Source organism: Taudactylus pleione, unplaced genomic scaffold (assembly GCF_031769625.1).
Source record: "Taudactylus pleione unplaced genomic scaffold, aTauple2 ptg000652l, whole genome shotgun sequence".
NCBI lineage: Eukaryota > Metazoa > Chordata > Amphibia > Anura > Myobatrachidae > Taudactylus > Taudactylus pleione.
Genome location: NW_028285054.1, coordinates 2,699,725 through 2,723,641, shown reverse-complemented (window position 1 = coordinate 2,723,641; position 23,917 = coordinate 2,699,725). Strand labels below are relative to the sequence as shown.

At 38.6% G+C, this 23,917-nt stretch overlaps 20 non-coding genes across 20 annotated transcripts; all 20 read right to left on the bottom strand.

The window, feature by feature from the left end:
- Positions 1–39: 39 nt before the first annotated feature.
- Positions 40–329, bottom strand: LOC148478724 (signal recognition particle RNA). Its single transcript, XR_015872341.1, has one exon.
- A 929-nt stretch (positions 330–1,258) lies between these two features.
- Positions 1,259–1,558, bottom strand: LOC148478723 (signal recognition particle RNA). Its single transcript, XR_015872322.1, has one exon.
- A 930-nt stretch (positions 1,559–2,488) lies between these two features.
- LOC148478722 (signal recognition particle RNA) lies at positions 2,489–2,788 on the bottom strand. Its single transcript, XR_015872087.1, has one exon.
- Positions 2,789–3,718: 930 nt separating this feature from the next.
- LOC148478721 (signal recognition particle RNA) lies at positions 3,719–4,018 on the bottom strand. Its single transcript, XR_015872096.1, has one exon.
- A 929-nt stretch (positions 4,019–4,947) lies between these two features.
- On the bottom strand, positions 4,948–5,247 carry LOC148478720 (signal recognition particle RNA). Its single transcript, XR_015872031.1, has one exon.
- A 930-nt stretch (positions 5,248–6,177) lies between these two features.
- LOC148478719 (signal recognition particle RNA) lies at positions 6,178–6,477 on the bottom strand. Its single transcript, XR_015872220.1, has one exon.
- A 930-nt stretch (positions 6,478–7,407) lies between these two features.
- Positions 7,408–7,707, bottom strand: LOC148478718 (signal recognition particle RNA). Its single transcript, XR_015872048.1, has one exon.
- A 932-nt stretch (positions 7,708–8,639) lies between these two features.
- On the bottom strand, positions 8,640–8,939 carry LOC148478717 (signal recognition particle RNA). The gene has a single exon (XR_015872145.1).
- Positions 8,940–9,869: 930 nt separating this feature from the next.
- LOC148478716 (signal recognition particle RNA) lies at positions 9,870–10,169 on the bottom strand. Its single transcript, XR_015872318.1, has one exon.
- Positions 10,170–11,099: 930 nt separating this feature from the next.
- On the bottom strand, positions 11,100–11,399 carry LOC148478715 (signal recognition particle RNA). Its single transcript, XR_015872091.1, has one exon.
- A 930-nt stretch (positions 11,400–12,329) lies between these two features.
- Positions 12,330–12,629, bottom strand: LOC148478714 (signal recognition particle RNA). The gene has a single exon (XR_015872061.1).
- A 930-nt stretch (positions 12,630–13,559) lies between these two features.
- On the bottom strand, positions 13,560–13,859 carry LOC148478713 (signal recognition particle RNA). Its single transcript, XR_015872162.1, has one exon.
- A 929-nt stretch (positions 13,860–14,788) lies between these two features.
- On the bottom strand, positions 14,789–15,088 carry LOC148478712 (signal recognition particle RNA). The gene has a single exon (XR_015872030.1).
- Positions 15,089–16,019: 931 nt separating this feature from the next.
- Positions 16,020–16,319, bottom strand: LOC148478711 (signal recognition particle RNA). The gene has a single exon (XR_015872260.1).
- Positions 16,320–17,249: 930 nt separating this feature from the next.
- Positions 17,250–17,549, bottom strand: LOC148478710 (signal recognition particle RNA). The gene has a single exon (XR_015872076.1).
- A 930-nt stretch (positions 17,550–18,479) lies between these two features.
- On the bottom strand, positions 18,480–18,779 carry LOC148478709 (signal recognition particle RNA). Its single transcript, XR_015872387.1, has one exon.
- Positions 18,780–19,708: 929 nt separating this feature from the next.
- LOC148478708 (signal recognition particle RNA) lies at positions 19,709–20,008 on the bottom strand. The gene has a single exon (XR_015872029.1).
- Positions 20,009–20,938: 930 nt separating this feature from the next.
- Positions 20,939–21,238, bottom strand: LOC148478707 (signal recognition particle RNA). The gene has a single exon (XR_015872068.1).
- Positions 21,239–22,170: 932 nt separating this feature from the next.
- LOC148478706 (signal recognition particle RNA) lies at positions 22,171–22,469 on the bottom strand. Its single transcript, XR_015872236.1, has one exon.
- A 930-nt stretch (positions 22,470–23,399) lies between these two features.
- Positions 23,400–23,699, bottom strand: LOC148478705 (signal recognition particle RNA). Its single transcript, XR_015872167.1, has one exon.
- Positions 23,700–23,917: the final 218 nt, after the last annotated feature.

Below are 23,917 nucleotides of genomic sequence, written 5' to 3'. Positions count from 1 at the left end.
CAAATTATCATAAAAATGAATGAGTAAAACAACATAATAAAGAAACTATGTTGTGCAGGCTGCTCTACACTGGCTATTCACAGGTGCAATCTCACTACTGATAAGCACAGGAGGTTTGACCTGCTCTGTTTCCAACCTGGGCCGGGTCACCTCTTTTTAAGCAACCTGGTAGCTCTGAGCTCCCCCAGAGTCACCATATTGATGCTGAACTTAGTGTTGACACCCAATCAACATAGCTCAATGGGGACCAGAACTCCTGGACTCAAACACTCCTCCAGCCTCAGCCTCCCAAGTAACTGGGATTACAGACACACACCACAGTGCCCGGCAATGAAAACAGCCTGCTCTCTAACATAGGAATCTCTCTCAGTGTGATGTCATTACAATGAGAAAAACAGCTTATCAATGCCATCTACTGGCCATTACTATAACTACATCCTTTATATTTTAATGGCCAATGGCTTATTTAGATTTTGTATAGCCTTTTGCATTATGAGCGAATACTCTGCCTAAATATAAATGTGCACTGCTCATGCCACTGTGCCCCACAATCGCTCATCCATTAGTTTTACTGGTATATATTTTTTAAAGCTTATTCCACTATCTAACTCTTGCTTTGTGCTATTCCGCTCACCTCTATCCCTCTCCTCACATCATTGCCTCTATCCCCATCCACATATCTCACTCCAACCACTTCACATGCAAAACATCCCTAACTAACATGATTTCACTGGTTGGTAAGTCACTGATGCCCACAAGAAGAACAGCACCCATGTCTCCTTAAATACTCTGTACAGAAGTCATTATTTTGATGATCTGATGGGACATGTGCATGAAGCTGGAGCCATAAAAGTTGTAAATGTGCGAGTATGGGACCAGCCTACAGAATTCTAGTAGAATATTTGTATTTCATCATACTGGACATTATATAATAACAGTATTATGTTCATGGGAAATGATAAAAAACCTTTATTTAAATAGTAACTGTAGATAGCAACAAATGGGTTACTGTATATAGTCAGTGGGAAATGGGTAACTTTAATGTTCATCATTATTTTTGCTTACAAAATGATGCACATCATCTAAGAATGACAGTTCTGAAAAAAAAAATACTCAATCATATAAAACAAGAAAACTTACAGTAATGATACAATGGAGCTGTGTTGTTCATGCTGCTCTATATACAAATTATAATGAATATTTTTAACCACTCTGGTATCAAATTATCATAAAAATGAATGAGTAAAACAACATAATAAAGAAACTGTGTTGTGCTTTGTTGTCCAGGCTGCTCTACACTGGCTATTCACAGGTACAATCCCTCTACTGATAAGCACAGGGGATTTGACCTGCTCTGTTTCCAACCTGGACCGGTTCACCTCTTTTTAAGCAACCTGGTAGCTCTGAGCCCCCCCAGAGTCACCATATTGATGCTGAACTTAGTGTGGACACCCTATCAACATAGCTCAATGGGGACCAGAATTCCTGGACTCAAACACTCCTCCACCCTTAACCTCCCAAGTAACTGGGATTACAGACACACACCACAGTGCCCAGCAAGGAAAACAGCCTGCTCTCTAACATAGGAATCTCTCTCAGTGTGATGTCATTACAATGAGAAAAACAGCTTATCAATGCCATCTACTGGCCATTACTATAACTACATCCTTTATATTTTAATGGCCAATGGCTTATTTAGATTTTGTATAGCCTTTAGCATTAAAGGCGAATACTCTGCCTAAATATAAATGTGCACTGCTCATGCCACTGTGCCCCACAATCGCTCATCCATTAGTTTTACTGGTATATATTTTTTAAAGCTTATTCCACTATCTAACTCTTGCTTTGTGCTATTCCGCTCACCTCTATCCCTCTCCTCACATCATTGCCTCTATCCCCATCCACATATCCCACTCCACCCACATCACATGCAAAACATCCCTAACTAACATGATTTCACTGATTGGCATTTTACTGATGCCCACAAGAAGAACAGCACCCATGTCTCCTTAAATACTCTGTGCAGAAGTCATTATTTTGATGATCTGATGGGACATGTGCATGAAGCTGGAGCCATAAAAGTGGTAAATGTGCGAGTATGGGACCAGCCTAAAGAATTCTAGTAGAATATTTATATTTCATCATACTGGACATTATATAATAACAGTATTATGTTCATGGGCAAATGATAAAAAACCTTTATTTAAATAGTAACTGTAGATAGCAACAAATGGGTTACTGTATATAGTCAGTGGGAAATGGGTAACTTTAATGTTCATCATTATTTTTGCTTACAAAATGATGCACATCATCTAAGAATGACAGTTCTGAAAAAAAAAATACTCAATAATATAAAACAAGAAAACTTACAGTAATGATACAATGGAGCTGTGTTGTTCATGCTGCTCTATATACAAATTATAATGAATATTTTTTACCACTCTGGTATCAAATTATCATAAAAATGAATGAGTAAAACAACATAATAAAGAAACTGTGTTGTGCTTTGTTGTCCAGGCTGCTCTACACTGGCTATTCACAGGTACAATCCCACTACTGATAAGCACAGAGGGTTTGACCTGCTCTGTTTCCAACCTGGGCCGGTTCACCTCTTTTTAAGCAACCTGGTAGCTCTGAGCTCCCCCAGAGTCACCATATTGATGCTGAACTTAGTGTGGACACCCAATCAACATAGCTCAATGGGGACCAGAACTCCTGGACTCAAACACTCCTCCAGCCTCAGCCTCCCAAGTAACTGGGATTACAGACACACACCACAGTGCCCGGCGACGAAAACAGCCTGCTCTCTAACATAGGAATCTCTCTCAGTGTGATGTCATTACAATGAGAAAAACAGCTTATCAATGCCATCTACTGGCCATTACTATAACTACATCCTTTATATTTTAATGGCCAATGGCTTATTTAGATTTTGTATAGCCTTTTGCATTATGAGCGAATACTCTGCCTAAATATAAATGTGCACTGCTCATGCCACTGTGACCAACAATCGCTCATCCATTAGTTTTACTGGTATATATTTTTTAAAGCTTATTCCACTATCTAACTCTTGCTTTGTGCTATTCCGCTCACCTCTATCCCTCTCCTCACATCATTGCCTCTATCCCCATCCACATATCTCACTCCAACCACATCACATGCAAAACATCCCTAACTAACATGATTTCACTGGTTGGTAATTCACTGATGCCCACAAGAAAAACAGCACCCATGTCTCCTTAAACACTCTGTGCAGAAGTCATTATTTTGATGATCTGATGGGACATGTGCATGAAGCAGGAGCCATAAAAGTGGTAAATGTGCGAGTATGGGACCAGCCTACAGAATTCTAGTAGAATATTTATATTTCATCATACTGGACATTATATAATAACAGTATTATGTTCATGGGCAAATGATAAAAAACCTTTATTTAAATAGTAACTGTAGATAGCAACAAATGGGTTACTGTATATAGTCAGTGGGAAATGGGTAACTTTAATGTTCATCATTATTTTTGCTTACAAAATGATGCACATCATCTATGAATGACAGTTCTGAAAAAAAAAATACTCAATAATATAAAACAAGAAAACTTACAGTAATGATACAATGGAGCTGTGTTGTTCATGCTGCTCTATATACAAATTATAATAAATATTTTTAACCACTCTGGTATCAAATTATCATAAAAATGAATGAGTAAAACAACATAATAAAGAAACTGTGTTGTGCTTTGTTGTCCAGGCTGCTCTACACTGGCTATTCACAGGTGCAATCCCACTACTGATAAGCACAGGGGGTTTGACCTGTTCTGTTTCCAACCTGGGCCGGTTCACCTCTTTTTAAGCAACCTGGTAGCTCTGAGCTCCCCCAGAGTCACCATATTGATGCTGAACTTAGTGTGGACACCCAATCAACATAGCTCAATGGGGACCAGAACTCCTGGACTCAAACACTCCTCTAGCCTCAGCCTCCCAAGTAACTGGGATTACAGACACACACTACAGTGCCCGGCAACGAAAACAGCCTGCTCTCTAACATAGGAATCTCTCTCAGTGTGATGTCATTACAATGAGAAAAACAGCTTATCAATGCCATCTACTGGCCATTACTATAACTACATCCTTTATATTTTAATGGCCAATGGCTTATTTAGATTTTGTATAGCCTTTTGCATTATGAGCGAATACTCTGCCTAAATATAAATGTGCACTGCTCATGCCACTGTGCCCCACAATTGCTCATCCATTAGTTTTTCTGGTATATATTTTTTAAAGCTTATTCCACTATCCAACTCTTGCTTTGTGCTATTCCGCTCACCTCTATCCCTCTCCTCACATCATTGCCTCTATCCCCATCCACATATCTCACTCCAACCACATCACATGCAAAACATCCCTAACTAACATGATTTCACTGGTTGGTAAGTCACTGATGCCCACAAGAAAAACAGCACCCATGTCTCCTTAAACACTCTGTGCAGAAGTCATTATTTTGATGATCTGATGGGACATGTGCATGAAGCTGGTGCCATAAAAGTGGTAAATGTGCGAGTATGGGACCAGCCTAAAGAATTCTAGTAGAATATTTATATTTCATCATACTGGACATTATATAATAACAGTATTATGTTCATGGGCAAATGATAAAAAAACTTTATTTAAATAGTAACTGTAGATAGCAACAAATGGGTTACTGTATATAGTCAGTGGGAAATGGGTATCTAATGTTCATCATTATTTTTGCTTACAAAATGATGCACATCATCTAAGAATGACAGTTCTGAAAAAAAAAAATACTCAATAATATAACACAAGAAAACTTACAGTAATGATACACTGGAGCTGTGTTGTTCATGTTGCTCTATATACAAATTATAATAAATATTTTTTACCACGCTGGTTTCAAATTATCATAAAAATTAATGAGTAAAGCAACATAATAAAGAAACTGTGTTGTGCTTTGTTGTCCAGGCTGCTCTACACTGGCTATTCACAGGTGCAATCCCACTACTGATAAGCACAGGGGGTTTGACCTGCTCTGTTTCCAACCTGGGCCGGTTCACCTCTTTTTAAGCAACCTGGTAGCTCTGAGCTCCCCCAGAGTCACCATATTGATGCTGAACTTAGTGTGGACACCCAATCAACATAGCTCAATGGGGACCAGAACTCCTGGACTCAAACACTCCTCCAGCCTCAGCCTCCCAAGTAACTGGGATTACAGACACACACTACAGTGCCCGACAACGAAAACAGCCTGCTCTCTAACATAGGAATCTCTCTCAGTGTGATGTCATTACAATGAGAAAAACAGCTTATCAATGCCATCTACTGGCCATTACTATAACTACATCCTTTATATTTTAATGGCCAATGGCTTATTTAGATTTTGTATAGCCTTTTGCATTATGAGCGAATACTCTGCCTAAATATAAATGTGCACTGCTCATGCCACTGTGCCCCACAATCGCTCATCCATTAGTTTTACTGGTATATAATTTTTAAAGCTTATTCCACTATCCAACTCTTGCTTTGTGCTATTCCGCTCACCTCTATCCCTCTCCTCACATCATTGCCTCTATCCCCATCCACATATCTCACTCCAACCACATCACATGCAAAACATCCCTAACTAACATGATTTCACTGGTTGGTAAGTCACTGATGCCCACAAGAAAAACAGCACCCATGTCTCCTTAAACACTCTGTGCAGAAGTCATTATTTTGATGATCTGATGGGACATGTGCATGAAGCTGGAGCCATAAAAGTGGTAAATGTGCGAGTATGGGACCAGCCTACAGAATTCTAGTAGAATATTTATATTTCATCATACTGGACATTATATAATAACAGTATTATGTTCATGGGCAAATGATAAAAAACCTTTATTTAAATAGTAACTGTAGATAGCAACAAATGGGTTACTGTATATAGTCAGTGGGAAATGGGTAACTTTAATGTTCATCATTATTTTTGCTTACAAAATGATGCACATCATCTAAGAATGACAGTTCTGAAAAAAAAAATACTCAATCATATAAAACAAGAAAACTTACAGTAATGATACAATGGAGCTGTGTTGTTCATGCTGCTCTATATACAAATTATAATAAATATTTTTAACCACTCTTGTATCAAATTATCATAAAAATGAATGAGTAAAACAACATAATAAAGAAACTGTGTTGTGCTTTGTTGTCCAGGCTGCTCTACACTGGCTATTCACAGGTGCAATCCCACTACTGATAAGCACAGGGGGTTTGACCTGCTCTGTTTCCAACCTGGGCTGGTTCACCTCTTTTTAAGCAACCTCGTAGCTCTGAGCTCCCCCAGAGTCACCATATTGATGCTGAACTTAGTGTGGACACCCAATCAACATAGCTCAATGGGGACCAGAACTCCTGGACTCAAACACTCCTCCAGCCTCAGCCTCCCAAGTAACTGGGATTACAGACACACACTACAGTGCCCGACAACGAAAACAGCCTGCTCTCTAACATAGGAATCTCTCTCAGTGTGATGTCATTACAATGAGAAAAACAGCTTATCAATGCCATCTACTGGCCATTACTATAACTACATCCTTTATATTTTAATGGCCAATGGCTTATTTAGATTTTGTATAGCCTTTTGCATTATGAGCGAATACTCTGCCTAAATATAAATGTGCACTGCTCATGCCACTGTGCCCCACAATCGCTCATCCATTAGTTTTACTGGTATATATTTTTTAAAGCTTATTCCACTATCCAACTCTTGCTTTGTGCTATTCCGCTCACCTCTATCCCTCTCCTCACATCATTGCCTCTATCCCCATCCACATATCTCACTCCAACCACATCACATGCAAAACATCCCTAACTAACATGATTTCACTGGTTGGTAAGTCACTGATGCCCACAAGAAAAACAGCACCCATGTCTCCTTAAAAACTGTGTGCAGAAGTCATTATTTTGATGATCTGATGGGACATGTGCATGAAGCTGGAGCCATAAAAGTGGTAAATGTGCGAGTATGGGACCAGCCTAAAGAATTCTAGTAGAATATTTATATTTCATCATACTGGACATTATATAATAACAGTATTATGTTCATGGGCAAATGATAAAAAACCTTTATTTAAATAGTAACTGTAGATAGCAACAAATGGGTTACTGTATATAGTCAGTGGGAAATGGGTAACTTTAATGTTCATCATTATTTTTGCTTACAAAATGATGCACATCATCTAAGAATGACAGTTCTGAAAAAAAAAATACTCAATAATATAAAACAAGAAAACTTACAGTAATGATACAATGGAGCTGTGTTGTTCATGCTGCTCTATATACAAATTATAATAAATATTTTTAACCACTCTGGTATCAAATTATCATAAAAATGAATGAGTAAAACAACATAATAAAGAAACTGTGTTGTGCTTTGTTGTCCAGGCTGCTCTACACTGGCTATTCACAGGTGCAATCCCACTACTGATAAGCACAGGGGGTTTGACCTGCTCTGTTTCCAACCTGGGCCGGTTCACCTCTTTTTAAGCAACCTGGTAGCTCTGAGCTCCCCCAGAGTCACCATATTGATGCAGAACTTAGTGTGGACACCCATTCAACATAGCTCAATGGGGACCAGAACTCCTGGACTCAAACACTCCTCCAACCTCAGCCTCCCAAGTAACTGGGATTACAGACACACACCACAGTGCCTGGCAACGAAAACAGCCTGCTCTCTAACATAGGAATCTCTCTCAGTGTGATGTCATTACAATGAGAAAAACAGCTTATCAATGCCATCTACTGGCCATTACTATAACTACATCCTTTATATTTTAATGGCCAATGGCTTATTTAGATTTTGTATAGCCTTTTGCATTATGAGCGAATACTCTGCCTAAATATAAATGTGCACTGCTCATGCCACTGTGACCAACAATCGCTCATCCATTAGTTTTACTGGTATATATTTTTTAAAGCTTATTCCACTATCTAACTCTTGCTTTGTGCTATTCCGCTCACCTCTATCCCTCTCCTCACATCATTGCCTCTATCCCCATCCACATATCTCACTCCAACCACATCACATGCAAAACATCCCTAACTAACATGATTTCACTGGTTGGTAAGTCACTGATGCCCACAAGAAAAACAGCACCCATGTCTCCTTAAATACTCTGTGCAGAAGTCATTATTTTGATGATCTGATGGGACATGTGCATGAAGCTGGAGCCATAAAAGTGGTAAATGTGCGAGTATGAGACCAGCCTACAGAATTCTAGTAGAATATTTATATTTCATCATACTGGACATTATATAATAACAGTATTATGTTCATGGGCAAATGATAAAAAAACTTTATTTAAATAGTAACTGTGTAGTTAGCAACAAATGGGTTACTGTATATAGTCAGTGGGAAATGGGTAACTTTAATGTTCATCATTATTTTTGCTTACAAAATGATGCACATCATCTAAGAATGAAAGTTCTGAAAAAAAAAATACTCAATAATATAACACAAGAAAACTTACAGTAATGATACAATGGAGCTGTGTTGTTCATGCTGCTCTATATACAAATTATAATAAATATTTTTAACCACTCTGGTATCAAATTATCATAAAAATTAATGAGTAAAACAACATAATAAAGAAACTGTGTTGTGCTTTGTTGTCCAGGCTGCTCTACACTGGCTATTCACGGGTGCAATCCCACTACTGATAAGCACAGGGGGTTTGACCTGCTCTGTTTCCAACCTGGGCCGGGTCACCTCTTTTTAAGCAACCTGGTAGCTCTGAGCTCCCCCAGATTCACCATATTGATGCTGAACTTAGTGTGGACACCCAATCAACATAGCTCAATGGGGACCAGAACTCCTGGACTCAAACACTCCTTCAGCCTCAGCCTCCCAAACAGCTGGGATTACAGACACACACCACAGTGCCCAGCAAGGAAAACAGCCTGCTCTCTAACATAGGAATCTCTCTCAGTGTGATGTCATTACAATGAGAAAAACAGCTTATCAATGCCATCTACTGGCCATTACTATAAGTACATCCATTATATTTTAATGGCCAATGGCTTATTTAGATTTTGTATAGCCTTTTGCATTATGAGCGAATACTCTGCCTAAATATAAATGTGCACTGCTCATGCCACTGTGCACCTCAATCGCTCATCCATTAGTTTTACTGGTATATATTTTTTAAAGCTTATTCCACTATCTAACTCTTGCTTTGTGCTATTCCGCTCACCTCTATCCCTCTCCTCACATCATTGCCTCTATCCCCATCCACATATCTCACTCCACCCACATCACATGCAAAACATCCCTAACTAACATGATTTCACTGGTTGGCAAGTCACTGATGCCAACAAGAAGAACAGCACCTATGTCTCCTTAAACACTCTGTGCAGAAGTCATTATTTTGATGATCTGATGGGACATGTGCATGAAGCAGGAGCCATAAAAGTGGTAAATGTGCGAGTATGGGACCAGCCTAAAGAATTCTAGTAGAATATTTATATTTCATCATACTGGACATTATATAATAACAGTATTATGTTCATGGGCAAATGATAAAAAACCTTTATTTAAATAGTAACTGTAGATAGCAACAAATGGGTTACTGTATATAGTCAGTGGGAAATGGGTAACTTTAATGTTCATCATTATTTTTGCTTACAAAATGATGCACATCATCTAAGAATGACAGTTCTGAAAAAAAAAATACTCAATAATATAAAACAAGAAAACTTACAGTAATGATACAATGGAGCTGTGTTGTTCATGCTGCTCTATATACAAATTATAATGAATATTTTTAACCACTCTGGTATCAAATTATCATAAAAATGAATGAGTAAAACAACATAATAAAGAAACTGTGTTGTGCTTTGTTGTCCAGGCTGCTCTACACTGGCTATTCACAGGTACAATCCCACTACTGATAAGCACAGGGGGTTTGACCTGCTCTGTTTCCAACCTGGGCCGGTTCACCTCTTTTTAAGCAACCTGGTAGCTCTGAGCTCCCCCAGAGTCACCATATTGATGCTGAACTTAGTGTGGACACCCAATCAACATAGCTCAATGGGGACCAGAACTCCTGGACTCAAACACTCCTCCAGCCTCAGCCTCCCAAGTAACTGGGATTACAGACACACACCACAGTGTCCAGCAAGGAAAACAGCCTGCTCTCTAACATAGGAATCTCTCTCAGTGTGATGTCATTACAATGAGAAAAACAGCTTATCAATGCCATCTACTGGCCATTACTATAACTACATCCTTTATATTTTAATGGCCAATGGCTTATTTAGATTTTGTATAGCCTTTTGCATTATGAGCGAATACTCTGCCTAAATATAAATGTGCACTGCTCATGCCACTGTGCCCCACAATCGCTCATCCATTAGTTTTACTGGTATATATTTTTTAAAGCTTATTCCACTATCCAACTCTTGCTTTGTGCTATTCCGCTCACCTCTATCCCTCTCCTCACATCATTGCCTCTATCCCCATCCACATATCTCACTCCAACCACATCACATGCAAAACATCCCTAACTAACATGATTTCACTGGTTGGTAAGTCACTGATGCCCACAAGAAAAACAGCACCCATGTCTCCTTAAACACTCTGTGCAGAAGTCATTATTTTGATGATCTGATGGGACATGTGCATGAAGCTGGAGCCATAAAAGTGGTAAATGTGCGAGTATGGGACCAGCCTACAGAATTCTAGTAGAATATTTATATTTCATCATACTGGACATTATATAATAACAGTATTATGTTCATGGGCAAATGATAAAAAACCTTTATTTAAATAGTAACTGTAGATAGCAACAAATGGGTTACTGTATATAGTCAGTGGGAAATGGGTAACTTTAATGTTCATCATTATTTTTGCTTACAAAATGATGCACATCATCTAAGAATGACAGTTCTGAAAAAAAAAATACTCAATAATATAAAACAAGAAAACTTACAGTAATGATACAATGGAGCTGTGTTGTTCATGCTGCTCTATATACAAATTATAATAAATATTTTTAACCACTCTGGTATCAAATTATCATAAAAATGAATGAGTAAAACAACATAATAAAGAAACTGTGTTGTGCTTTGTTGTCCAGGCTGCTCTACACTGGCTATTCACAGGTGCAATCCCACTACTTATAAGCACAGGGGGTTTGACCTGCTCTGTTTCCAACCTGGGCCGGTTCACCTCTTTTTAAGCAACCTGGTAGCTCTGAGCTCCCCCAGAGTCACCATATTGATGCTGAACTTAGTGTGGACACCCAATCAACATAGCTCAATGGGGACCAGAACTCCTGGACTCAAACACTCCTCCAGCCTCAGCCTCCCAAGTAACTGGGATTACAGACACACACTACAGTGCCCGGCAATGAAAACAGCCTGCTCTCTAACATAGGAATCTCTCTCAGTGTGATGTCATTACAATGAGAAAAACAGCTTATCAATGCCATCTACTGGCCATTACTATAACTACATCCTTTATATTTTAATGGCCAATGGCTTATTTAGATTTTGTATAGCCTTTTGCATTATGAACGAATACTCTGCCTAAATATAAATGTGCACTGCTCATGCCACTGTGCCCCACAATCGCTCATCCATTAGTTTTACTGGTATATATTTTTTAAAGCTTATTCCACTATCCAACTCTTGCTTTGTGCTATTCCGCTCACCTCTATCCCTCTCCTCACATCATTGCCTCTATCCCCATCCACATATCTCACTCCAACCAGATCACATGCAAAACATCCCTAACTAACATGATTTCACTGGTTGGTAAGTCACTGATGCCCACAAGAAAAACAGCACCCATGTCTCCTTAAACACTCTGTGCAGAAGTCATTATTTTGATGATCTGATGGGACATGTGCATGAAGCTGGAGCCATAAAAGTGGTAAATGTGCGAGTATGGGACCAGCCTACAGAATTCTAGTAGAATATTTATATTTCATCATACTGGACATTATATAATAACAGTATTATGTTCATGGGCAAATGATAAAAAAACTTTATTTAAATAGTAACTGTAGATAGCAACAAATGGGTTACTGTATATAGTCAGTGGGAAATGGGTAACTTTAATGTTCATCATTATTTTTGCTTACAAAATAATGCACATCATCTAAGAATGACAGTTCTGAAAAAAAAAATACTCAATAATATAAAACAAGAAAACTTACAGTAATGATACAATGGAGCTGTGTTGTTCATGCTGCTCTATATACAAATTATAATAAATATTTTTAACCACTCTGGTATCAAATTATCATAAAAATGAATGAGTAAAACAACATAATAAAGAAACTGTGTTGTGCTTTGTTGTCCAGGCTGTTCTACACTGGCTATTCACAGGTGCAATCCCACTACTGATAAGCACAGGGGGTTTGACCTGCTCTGTTTCCAACCTGGGCCGGTTCACCTCTTTTTAAGCAACCTGGTAGCTCTGAGCTCCCCCAGAGTCACCATATTGATGCAGAACTTAGTGTGGACACCCAATCAACATAGCTCAATGGGGACCAGAACTCCTGGACTCAAACACTCCTCCAACCTCAGCCTCCCAAGTAACTGGGATTACAGACACACACCACAGTGCCTGGCAACGAAAACAGCCTGCTCTCTAACATAGGAATCTCTCTCAGTGTGATGTCATTACAATGAGAAAAACAGCTTATCAATGCCATCTACTGGCCATTACTATAACTACATCCTTTATATTTTAATGGCCAATGGCTTATTTAGATTTTGTATAGGCTTTTGCATTATGAGCGAATACTCTGCCTAAATATAAATGTGCACTGCTCATGCCACTGTGACCAACAATCGCTCATCCATTAGTTTTACTGGTATATATTTTTTAAAGCTTATTCCACTATCTAACTCTTGCTTTGTGCTATTCCGCTCACCTCTATCCCTCTCCTCACATCATTGCCTCTATCCCCATCCACATATCTCACTCCACCCACATCACATGCAAAACATCCCTAACTAACATGATTTCACTGGTTGGTAAGTCACTGATGCCCACAAGAAAAACAGCACCCATGTCTCCTTAAATACTCTGTGCAGAAGTCATCATTTTGATGATCTGATGGGACATGTGCATGAAGCTGGAGCCATAAAAGTGGTAAATGTGCGAGTATGGGACCAGCCTACAGAATTCTAGTAGAATATTTATATTTCATCATACTGGACATTATATAATAACAGTATTATGTTCATGGGCAAATGATAAAAAAACTTTATTTAAATAGTAACTGTGTAGTTAGCAACAAATGGGTTACTGTATATAGTCAGTGGGAAATGGGTAACTTTAATGTTCATCATTATTTTTACTTACAAAATGATGCACATCATCTAAGAATGAAAGTTCTGAAAAAAAATACTCAATAATATAACGCAAGAAAACTTACAGTAATGATACAATGGAGCTGTGTTGTTCATGCTGCTCTATATACAAATTATAATAAATATTTTTAACCACTCTGGTATCAAATTATCATAAAAATTAATGAGTAAAACAACATAATAAAGAAACTGTGTTGTGCTTTTTTGTCCAGGCTGCTCTACACTGGCTATTCACGGGTGCAATCCCACTACTGATAAGCACAGGGGGTTTGACCTGCTCTGTTTCCAACCTGGGCCGGGTCACCTCTTTTTAAGCAACCTGGTAGCTCTGAGCTCCCCCAGATTCACCATATTGATGCTGAACTTAGTGTGGACACCCAATCAACATAGCTCAATGGGGACCAGAACTCCTGGACTCAAACACTCCTTCAGCCTCAGCCTCCCAAACAGCTGGGATTACAGACACACACCACAGTGCCCAGCAAGGAAAACAGCCTGCTCTCTAACATAGGAATCTCTCTCAGTGTGATGTCATTACAATGAGAAAAACAGCTTATCAATGCCATCTACTGGCCATTACTATAAGTACATCCATTATATTTTAATGGCCAATGGCTTATTTAGATTTTGTATAGCCTTTTGCATTATGAGCGAATACTCTGCCTAAATATAAATGTGCACTGCTCATGCCACTGTGCACCTCAATCGCTCATCCATTAGTTTTACTGGTATATATTTTTTAAAGCTTATTCCACTATCTAACTCTTGCTTTGTGCTATTCCGCTCACCTCTATCCCTCTCCTCACATCATTGCCTCTATCCCCATCCACATATCTCACTCCACCCACATCACATGCAAAACATCCCTAACTAACATGATTTCACTGGTTGGCAAGTCACTGATGCCAACAAGAAGAACAGCACCTATGTCTCCTTAAACACTCTGTGCAGAAGTCATTATTTTGATGATCTGATGGGACATGTGCATGAAGCAGGAGCCATAAAAGTGGTAAATGTGCGAGTATGGGACCAGCCTACAGAATTCTAGTAGAATATTTATATTTCATCATACTGGACATTATATAATAACAGTATTATGTTCATGGGCAAATGATAAAAAACCTTTATTTAAATAGTAACTGTAGATAGCAACAAATGGGTTACTGTATATAGTCAGTGGGAAATGGGTAACTTTAATGTTCATCATTATTTTGCTTACAAAATGATGCACATCATCTAAGAATGACAGTTCTGAAAAAAAAAATACTCAATAATATAAAACAAGAAAACTTACAGTAATGATACAATGGAGCTGTGTTGTTCATGCTGCTCTATATACAAATTATAATAAATATTTTTAACCACTCTGGTATCAAATTATCATAAAAATGAATGAGTAAAACAACATAATAAAGAAACTGTGTTGTGCTTTGTTGTCCAGGCTGCTCTACACTGGCTATTCACAGGTGCAATCCCACTACTGATAAGCACAGGGGGTTTGACCTGCTCTGTTTCCAACCTGGGCCGGTTCACCTCTTTTTAAGCAACCTGGTAGCTCTGAGCTCCCCCAGAGTCACCATATTGATGCTGAACTTAGTGTGGACACCCAATCAACATAGCTCAATGGGGACCAGAACTCCTGGACTCAAACACTCCTCCAGCCTCAGCCTCCCAAGTAACTGGGATTACAGACACACACTACAGTGCCCGACAGCGAAAACAGCCTGCTCTCTAACATAGGAATCTCTCTCAGTGTGATGTCATTACAATGAGAAAAACAGCTTATCAATGCCATCTACTGGCCATTACTATAACTACATCCTTTATATTTTAATGGCCAATGGCTTATTTAGATTTTGTATAGCCTTTTGCATTATGAGCGAATACTCTGCCTAAATATAAATGTGCACTGCTCATGCCACTGTGACCAACAATCGCTCATCCATTAGTTTTACTGGTATATATTTTTTAAAGCTTATTCCACTATCTAACTCTTGCTTTTTGCTGTTCCGCTCACCTCTATCCCTCTCCTCACATCATTGCCTCTATCCCCATCCACATATCTCACTCCAACCACATCACATGCAAAACATCCCTAACTAACATGATTTCACTGGTTGGTAAGTCACTGATGCCCACAAGAAAAACAGCACCCATGTCTCCTTAAATACTCTGTGCAGAAGTCATTATTTTGATGATCTGATGGGACATGTGCATGAAGCTGGAGCCATAAAAGTGGTAAATGTGCGAGTATGAGACCAGCCTACAGAATTCTAGTAGAATATTTATATTTCATCATACTGGACATTATATAATAACAGTATTATGTTCATGGGCAAATGATAAAAAAACTTTATTTAAATAGTAACTGTGTAGTTAGCAACAAATGGGTTACTGTATATAGTCAGTGGGAAATGGGTAACTTTAATGTTCATCATTATTTTTGCTTACAAAATGATGCACATCATCTAAGAATGAAAGTTCTGAAAAAAAAATACTCAATAATATAACACAAGAAAACTTACAGTAATGATACAATGGAGCTGTGTTGTTCATGCTGCTCTATATACAAATTATAATAAATATTTTTAACCACTCTGGTATCAAATTATCATAAAAATTAATGAGTAAAACAACATAATAAAGAAACTGTGTTGTGCTTTGTTGTCCAGGCTGCTCTACACTGGCTATTCACGGGTGCAATCCCACTACTGATAAGCACAGGGGGTTTGACCTGCTCTGTTTCCAACCTGGACCGGTTCACCTCTTTTTAAGCAACCTGGTAGCTCTGAGCCCCCCCAGAGTCACCATATTGATGCTGAACTTAGTGTGGACACCCTATCAACATAGCTCAATGGGGACCAGAATTCCTGGACTCAAACACTCCTCCACCCTTAACCTCCCAAGTAGCTGGGATTACAGACACACACCACAGTGCCCAGCAAGGAAAACAGCCTGCTCTCTAACATAGGAATCTCTCTCAGTGTGATGTCATTACAATGAGAAAAACAGCTTATCAATGCCATCTACTGGCCATTACTATAACTACATCCTTTATATTTTAATGGCCAATGGCTTATTTAGATTTTGTATAGCCTTTAGCATTAGAGGCGAATACTCTGCCTAAATATAAATGTGCACTGCTCATGCCACTGTGCCCCACAATCGCTCATCCATTAGTTTTACTGGTATATATTTTTTAAAGCTTATTCCACTATCTAACTCTTGCTTTGTGCTATTCCGCTCACCTCTATCCCTCTCCTCACATCATTGCCTCTATCCCCATCCACATATCCCACTCCACCCACATCACATGCAAAACATCCCTAACTAACATGATTTCACTGATTGGCATTTTACTGATGCCCACAAGAAGAACAGCACCCATGTCTCCTTAAATACTCTGTGCAGAAGTCATTATTTTGATGATCTGATGGGACATGTGCATGAAGCTGGAGCCATAAAAGTGGTAAATGTGCGAGTATGGGACCAGCCTAAAGAATTCTAGTAGAATATTTATATTTCATCATACTGGACATTATATAATAACAGTATTATGTTCATGGGCAAATGATAAAAAACCTTTATTTAAATAGTAACTGTAGATAGCAACAAATGGGTTACTGTATATAGTCAGTGGGAAATGGGTAACTTTAATGTTCATCATTATTTTTGCTTACAAAATGATGCACATCATCTAAGAATGACAGTTCTGAAAAAAAAAATACTCAATAATATAAAACAAGAAAACTTACAGTAATGATACAATGGAGCTGTGTTGTTCATGCTGCTCTATATACAAATTATAATGAATATTTTTAACCACTCTGGTATCAAATTATCATAAAAATGAATGAGTAAAACAACATAATAAAGAAACTGTGTTGTGCTTTGTTGTCCAGGCTGCTCTACACTGGCTATTCACAGGTACAATCCCACTACTGATAAGCACAGAGGGTTTGACCTGCTCTGTTTCCAACCTGGGCCGGTTCACCTCTTTTTAAGCAACCTGGTAGCTCTGAGCTCCCCCAGAGTCACCATATTGATGCTGAACTTAGTGTGGACACCCAATCAACATAGCTCAATGGGGACCAGAACTCCTGGACTCAAACACTCCTCCAGCCTCAGCCTCCCAAGTAACTGGGATTACAGACACACACCACAGTGCCCGGCGACAAAAACAGCCTGCTCTCTAACATAGGAATCTCTCTCAGTGTGATGTCATTACAATGAGAAAAACAGCTTATCAATGCCATCTACTGGCCATTACTATAACTACATCCTTTATATTTTAATGGCCAATGGCTTATTTAGATTTTGTATAGCCTTTTGCATTATGAGCGAATACTCTGCCTAAATATAAATGTGCACTGCTCATGCCACTGTGACCAACAATCGCTCATCCATTAGTTTTACTGGTATATATTTTTTAAAGCTTATTCCACTATCTAACTCTTGCTTTGTGCTATTCCGCTCACCTCTATCCCTCTCCTCACATCATTGCCTCTATCCCCATCCACATATCTCACTCCAACCACATCACATGCAAAACATCCCTAACTAACATGATTTCACTGGTTGGTAAGTCACTGATGCCCACAAGAAAAACAGCACCCATGTCTCCTTAAACACTCTGTGCAGAAGTCATTATTTTGATGATCTGATGGGACATGTGCATGAAGCAGGAGCCATAAAAGTGGTAAATGTGCGAGTATGGGACCAGCCTACAGAATTCTAGTAGAATATTTATATTTCATCATACTGGACATTATATAATAACAGTATTATGTTCATGGGCAAATGATAAAAAACCTTTATTTAAATAGTAACTGTAGATAGCAACAAATGGGTTACTGTATATAGTCAGTGGGAAATGGGTAACTTTAATGTTCATCATTATTTTTGCTTACAAAATGATGCACATCATCTAAGAATGACAGTTCTGAAAAAAAAAATACTCAATAATATAAAACAAGAAAACTTACAGTAATGATACAATGGAGCTGTGTTGTTCATGCTGCTCTATATACAAATTATAATAAATATTTTTAACCACTCTGGTATCAAATTATCATAAAAATGAATGAGTAAAACAACATAATAAAGAAACTGTGTTGTGCTTTGTTGTCCAGGCTGCTCTACACTGGCTATTCACAGGTGCAATCCCACTACTGATAAGCACAGGGGGTTTGACCTGCTCTGTTTCCAACCTGGGCCGGTTCACCTCTTTTTAAGCAACCTGGTAGCTCTGAGCTCCCCCAGAGTCACCATATTGATGCTGAACTTAGTGTGGACACCCAATCAACATAGCTCAATGGGGACCAGAACTCCTGGACTCAAACACTCCTCTAGCCTCAGCCTCCCAAGTAACTGGGATTACAGACACACACTACAGTGCCCGGCAACGAAAACAGCCTGCTCTCTAACATAGGAATCTCTCTCAGTGTGATGTCATTACAATGAGAAAAACAGCTTATCAATGCCATCTACTGGCCATTACTATAACTACATCCTTTATATTTTAATGGCCAATGGCTTATTTAGATTTTGTATAGCCTTTTGCATTATGAGCGAATACTCTGCCTAAATATAAATGTGCACTGCTCATGCCACTGTGCCCCACAATTGCTCATCCATTAGTTTTACTGGTATATATTTTTTAAAGCTTATTCCACTATCCAACTCTTGCTTTGTGCTATTCCGCTCACCTCTATCCCTCTCCTCACATCATTGCCTCTATCCCCATCCACATATCTCACTCCAACCACATCACATGCAAAACATCCCTAACTAACATGATTTCACTGGTTGGTAAGTCACTGATGCCCACAAGAAAAACAGCACCCATGTCTCCTTAAACACTCTGTGCAGAAGTCATTATTTTGATGATCTGATGGGACATGTGCATGAAGCTGGAGCCATAAAAGTGGTAAATGTGCGAGTATGGGACCAGCCTAAAGAATTCTAGTAGAATATTTATATTTCATCATACTGGACATTATATAATAACAGTATTATGTTCATGGGCAAATGATAAAAAAACTTTATTTAAATAGTAACTGTAGATAGCAACAAATGGGTTACTGTATATAGTCAGTGGGAAATGGGTATCTAATGTTCATCATTATTTTTGCTTACAAAATGATGCACATCATCTAAGAATGACAGTTCTGAAAAAAAAAAATACTCAATAATATAACACAAGAAAACTTACAGTAATGATACACTGGAGCTGTGTTGTTCATGTTGCTCTATATACAAATTATAATAAATATTTTTTACCACGCTGGTTTCAAATTATCATAAAAATTAATGAGTAAAGCAACATAATAAAGAAACTGTGTTGTGCTTTGTTGTCCAGGCTGCTCTACACTGGCTATTCACAGGTGCAATCCCACTACTGATAAGCACAGGGGGTTTGACCTGCTCTGTTTCCAACCTGGGCCGGTTCACCTCTTTTTAAGCAACCTGGTAGCTCTGAGCTCCCCCAGAGTCACCATATTGATGCTGAACTTAGTGTGGACACCCAATCAACATAGCTCAATGGGGACCAGAACTCCTGGACTCAAACACTCCTCCAGCCTCAGCCTCCCAAGTAACTGGGATTACAGACACACACTACAGTGCCCGACAACGAAAACAGCCTGCTCTCTAACATAGGAATCTCTCTCAGTGTGATGTCATTACAATGAGAAAAACAGCTTATCAATGCCATCTACTGGCCATTACTATAACTACATCCTTTATATTTTAATGGCCAATGGCTTATTTAGATTTTGTATAGCCTTTTGCATTATGAGCGAATACTCTGCCTAAATATAAATGTGCACTGCTCATGCCACTGTGCCCCACAATCGCTCATCCATTAGTTTTACTGGTATATAATTTTTAAAGCTTATTCCACTATCCAACTCTTGCTTTGTGCTATTCCGCTCACCTCTATCCCTCTCCTCACATCATTGCCTCTATCCCCATCCACATATCTCACTCCAACCACATCACATGCAAAACATCCCTAACTAACATGATTTCACTGGTTGGTAAGTCACTGATGCCCACAAGAAAAACAGCACCCATGTCTCCTTAAACACTCTGTGCAGAAGTCATTATTTTGATGATCTGATGGGACATGTGCATGAAGCTGGAGCCATAAAAGTGGTAAATGTGCGAGTATGGGACCAGCCTACAGAATTCTAGTAGAATATTTATATTTCATCATACTGGACATTATATAATAACAGTATTATGTTCATGGGCAAATGATAAAAAACCTTTATTTAAATAGTAACTGTAGATAGCAACAAATGGGTTACTGTATATAGTCAGTGGGAAATGGGTAACTTTAATGTTCATCATTATTTTTGCTTACAAAATGATGCACATCATCTAAGAATGACAGTTCTGAAAAAAAAAATACTCAATCATATAAAACAAGAAAACTTACAGTAATGATACAATGGAGCTGTGTTGTTCATGCTGCTCTATATACAAATTATAATAAATATTTTTAACCACTCTGGTATCAAATTATCATAAAAATGAATGAGTAAAACAACATAATAAAGAAACTGTGTTGTGCTTTGTTGTCCAGGCTGCTCTACACTGGCTATTCACAGGTGCAATCCCACTACTGATAAGCACAGGGGGTTTGACCTGCTCTGTTTCCAACCTGGGCCGGTTCACCTCTTTTTAAGCAACCTGGTAGCACTGAGCTCCCCCAGAGTCACCATATTGATGCTGAACTTAGTGTGGACACCCAATCAACATAGCTCAATGGGGACCAGAACTCCTGGACTCAAACACTCCTCCAACCTCAGCCTCCCAAGTAACTGGGATTACAGACACACACCACAGTGCCTGGCAACGAAAACAGCCTGCTCTCTAACATAGGAATCTCTCTCAGTGTGATGTCATTACAATGAGAAAAACAGCTTATCAATGCCATCTACTGGCCATTACTATAACTACATCCTTTATATTTTAATGGCCAATGGCTTATTTAGATTTTGTATAGCCTTTTGCATTATGAGCGAATACTCTGCCTAAATATAAATGTGCACTGCTCATGCCACTGTGACCAACAATCGCTCATCCATTAGTTTTACTGGTATATATTTTTTAAAGCTTATTCCACTATCTAACTCTTGCTTTGTGCTATTCCGCTCACCTCTATCCCTCTCCTCACATCATTGCCTCTATCCCCATCCACATATCTCACTCCAACCACATCACATGCAAAACATCCCTAACTAACATGATTTCACTGGTTGGTAAGTCACTGATGCCCACAAGAAAAACAGCACCCATGTCTCCTTAAATACTCTGTGCAGAAGTCATTATTTTGATGATCTGATGGGACATGTGCATGAAGCTGGAGCCATAAAAGTGGTAAATGTGCGAGTATGAGACCAGCCTACAGAATTCTAGTAGAATATTTATATTTCATCATACTGGACATTATATAATAACAGTATTATGTTCATGGGCAAATGATAAAAAAACTTTATTTAAATAGTAACTGTGTAGTTAGCAACAAATGGGTTACTGTATATAGTCAGTGGGAAATGGGTAACTTTAATGTTCATCATTATTTTTGCTTACAAAATGATGCACATCATCTAAGAATGAAAGTTCTGAAAAAAAAAATACTCAATAATATAACACAAGAAAACTTACAGTAATGATACAATGGAGCTGTGTTGTTCATGCTGCTCTATATACAAATTATAATAAATATTTTTAACCACTCTGGCATCAAATTATCATAAAAATTAATGAGTAAAACAACATAATAAAGAAACTGTGTTGTGCTTTGTTGTCCAGGCTGCTCTACACTGGCTATTCACGGGTGCAATCCCACTACTGATAAGCACAGGGGGTTTGACCTGCTCTGTTCCAACCTGGGCCGGGTCACCTCTTTTTAAGCAACCTGGTAGCTCTGAGCTCCCCCAGATTCACCATATTGATGCTGAACTTAGTGTGGACACCCAATCAACATAGCTCAATGGGGACCAGAACTCCTGGACTCAAACACTCCTTCAGCCTCAGCCTCCCAAACAGCTGGGATTACAGACACACACCACAGTGCCCAGCAAGGAAAACAGCCTGCTCTCTAACATAGGAATCTCTCTCAGTGTGATGTCATTACAATGAGAAAAACAGCTTATCAATGCCATCTACTGGCCATTACTATAACTACATCCTTTATATTTTAATGGCCAATGGCTTATTTAGATTTTGTATAGCCTTTTGCATTATGAGCGAATACTCTGCCTAAATATAAATGTGCACTGCTCATGCCACTGTGCCCCACAATCGCTCATCCATTAGTTTTACTGGTATATATTTTTTAAAGCTTATTCCACTATCCAACTCTTGCTTTGTGCTATTCCGCTCACCTCTATCCCTCTCCTCACATCATTGCCTCTATCCCCATCCACATATCTCACTCCAACCACATCACATGCAAAACATCCCTAACTAACATGATTTCACTGGTTGGTAAGTCACTGATGCCCACAAGAAAAACAGCACCCATGTCTCCTTAAACACTCTGTGCAGAAGTCATTATTTTGATGATCTGATGGGACATGTGCATGAAGCTGGAGCCATAAAAGTGGTAAATGTGCGAGTATGGGACCAGCCTACAGAATTCTAGTAGAATATTTATATTTCATCATACTGGACATTATATAATAACAGTATTATGTTCATGGGCAAATGATAAAAAACCTTTATTTAAATAGTAACTGTAGATAGCAACAAATGGGTTACTGTATATAGTCAGTGGGAAATGGGTAACTTTAATGTTCATCATTATTTTTGCTTACAAAATGATGCACATCATCTAAGAATGACAGTTCTGAAAAAAAAAATACTCAATAATATAAAACAAGAAAACTTACAGTAATGATACAATGGAGCTGTATTGTTCATGCTGCTCTATATACAAATTATAATAAATATTTTTAACCACTCTGGTATCAAATTATCATAAAAATGAATGAGTAAAACAACATAATAAAGAAACTGTGTTGTGCTTTGTTGTCCAGGCTGCTCTACACTGGCTATTCACAGGTGCAATCCCACTACTGATAAGCACAGGGGGTTTGACCTGCTCTGTTTCCAACCTGGGCCGGTTCACCTCTTTTTAAGCAACCTGGTAGCTCTGAGCTCCCCCAGAGTCACTATATTGATGCAGAACTTAGTGTGGACACCCAATCAACATAGCTCAATGGGGACCAGAACTCCTGGACTCAAACACTCCTCCAACCTCAGCCTCCCAAGTAACTGGGATTACAGACACACACCACAGTGCCTGGCAACAAAAACAGCCTGCTCTCTAACATAGGAATCTCTCTCAGTGTGATGTCATTACAATGAGAAAAACAGCTTATCAATGCCATCTACTGGCCATTACTATAACTACATCCTTTATATTTTAATGGCCAATGGCTTATTTAGATTTTGTATAGGCTTTTGCATTATGAGCGAATACTCTGCCTAAATATAAATGTGCACTGCTCATGCCACTGTGACCA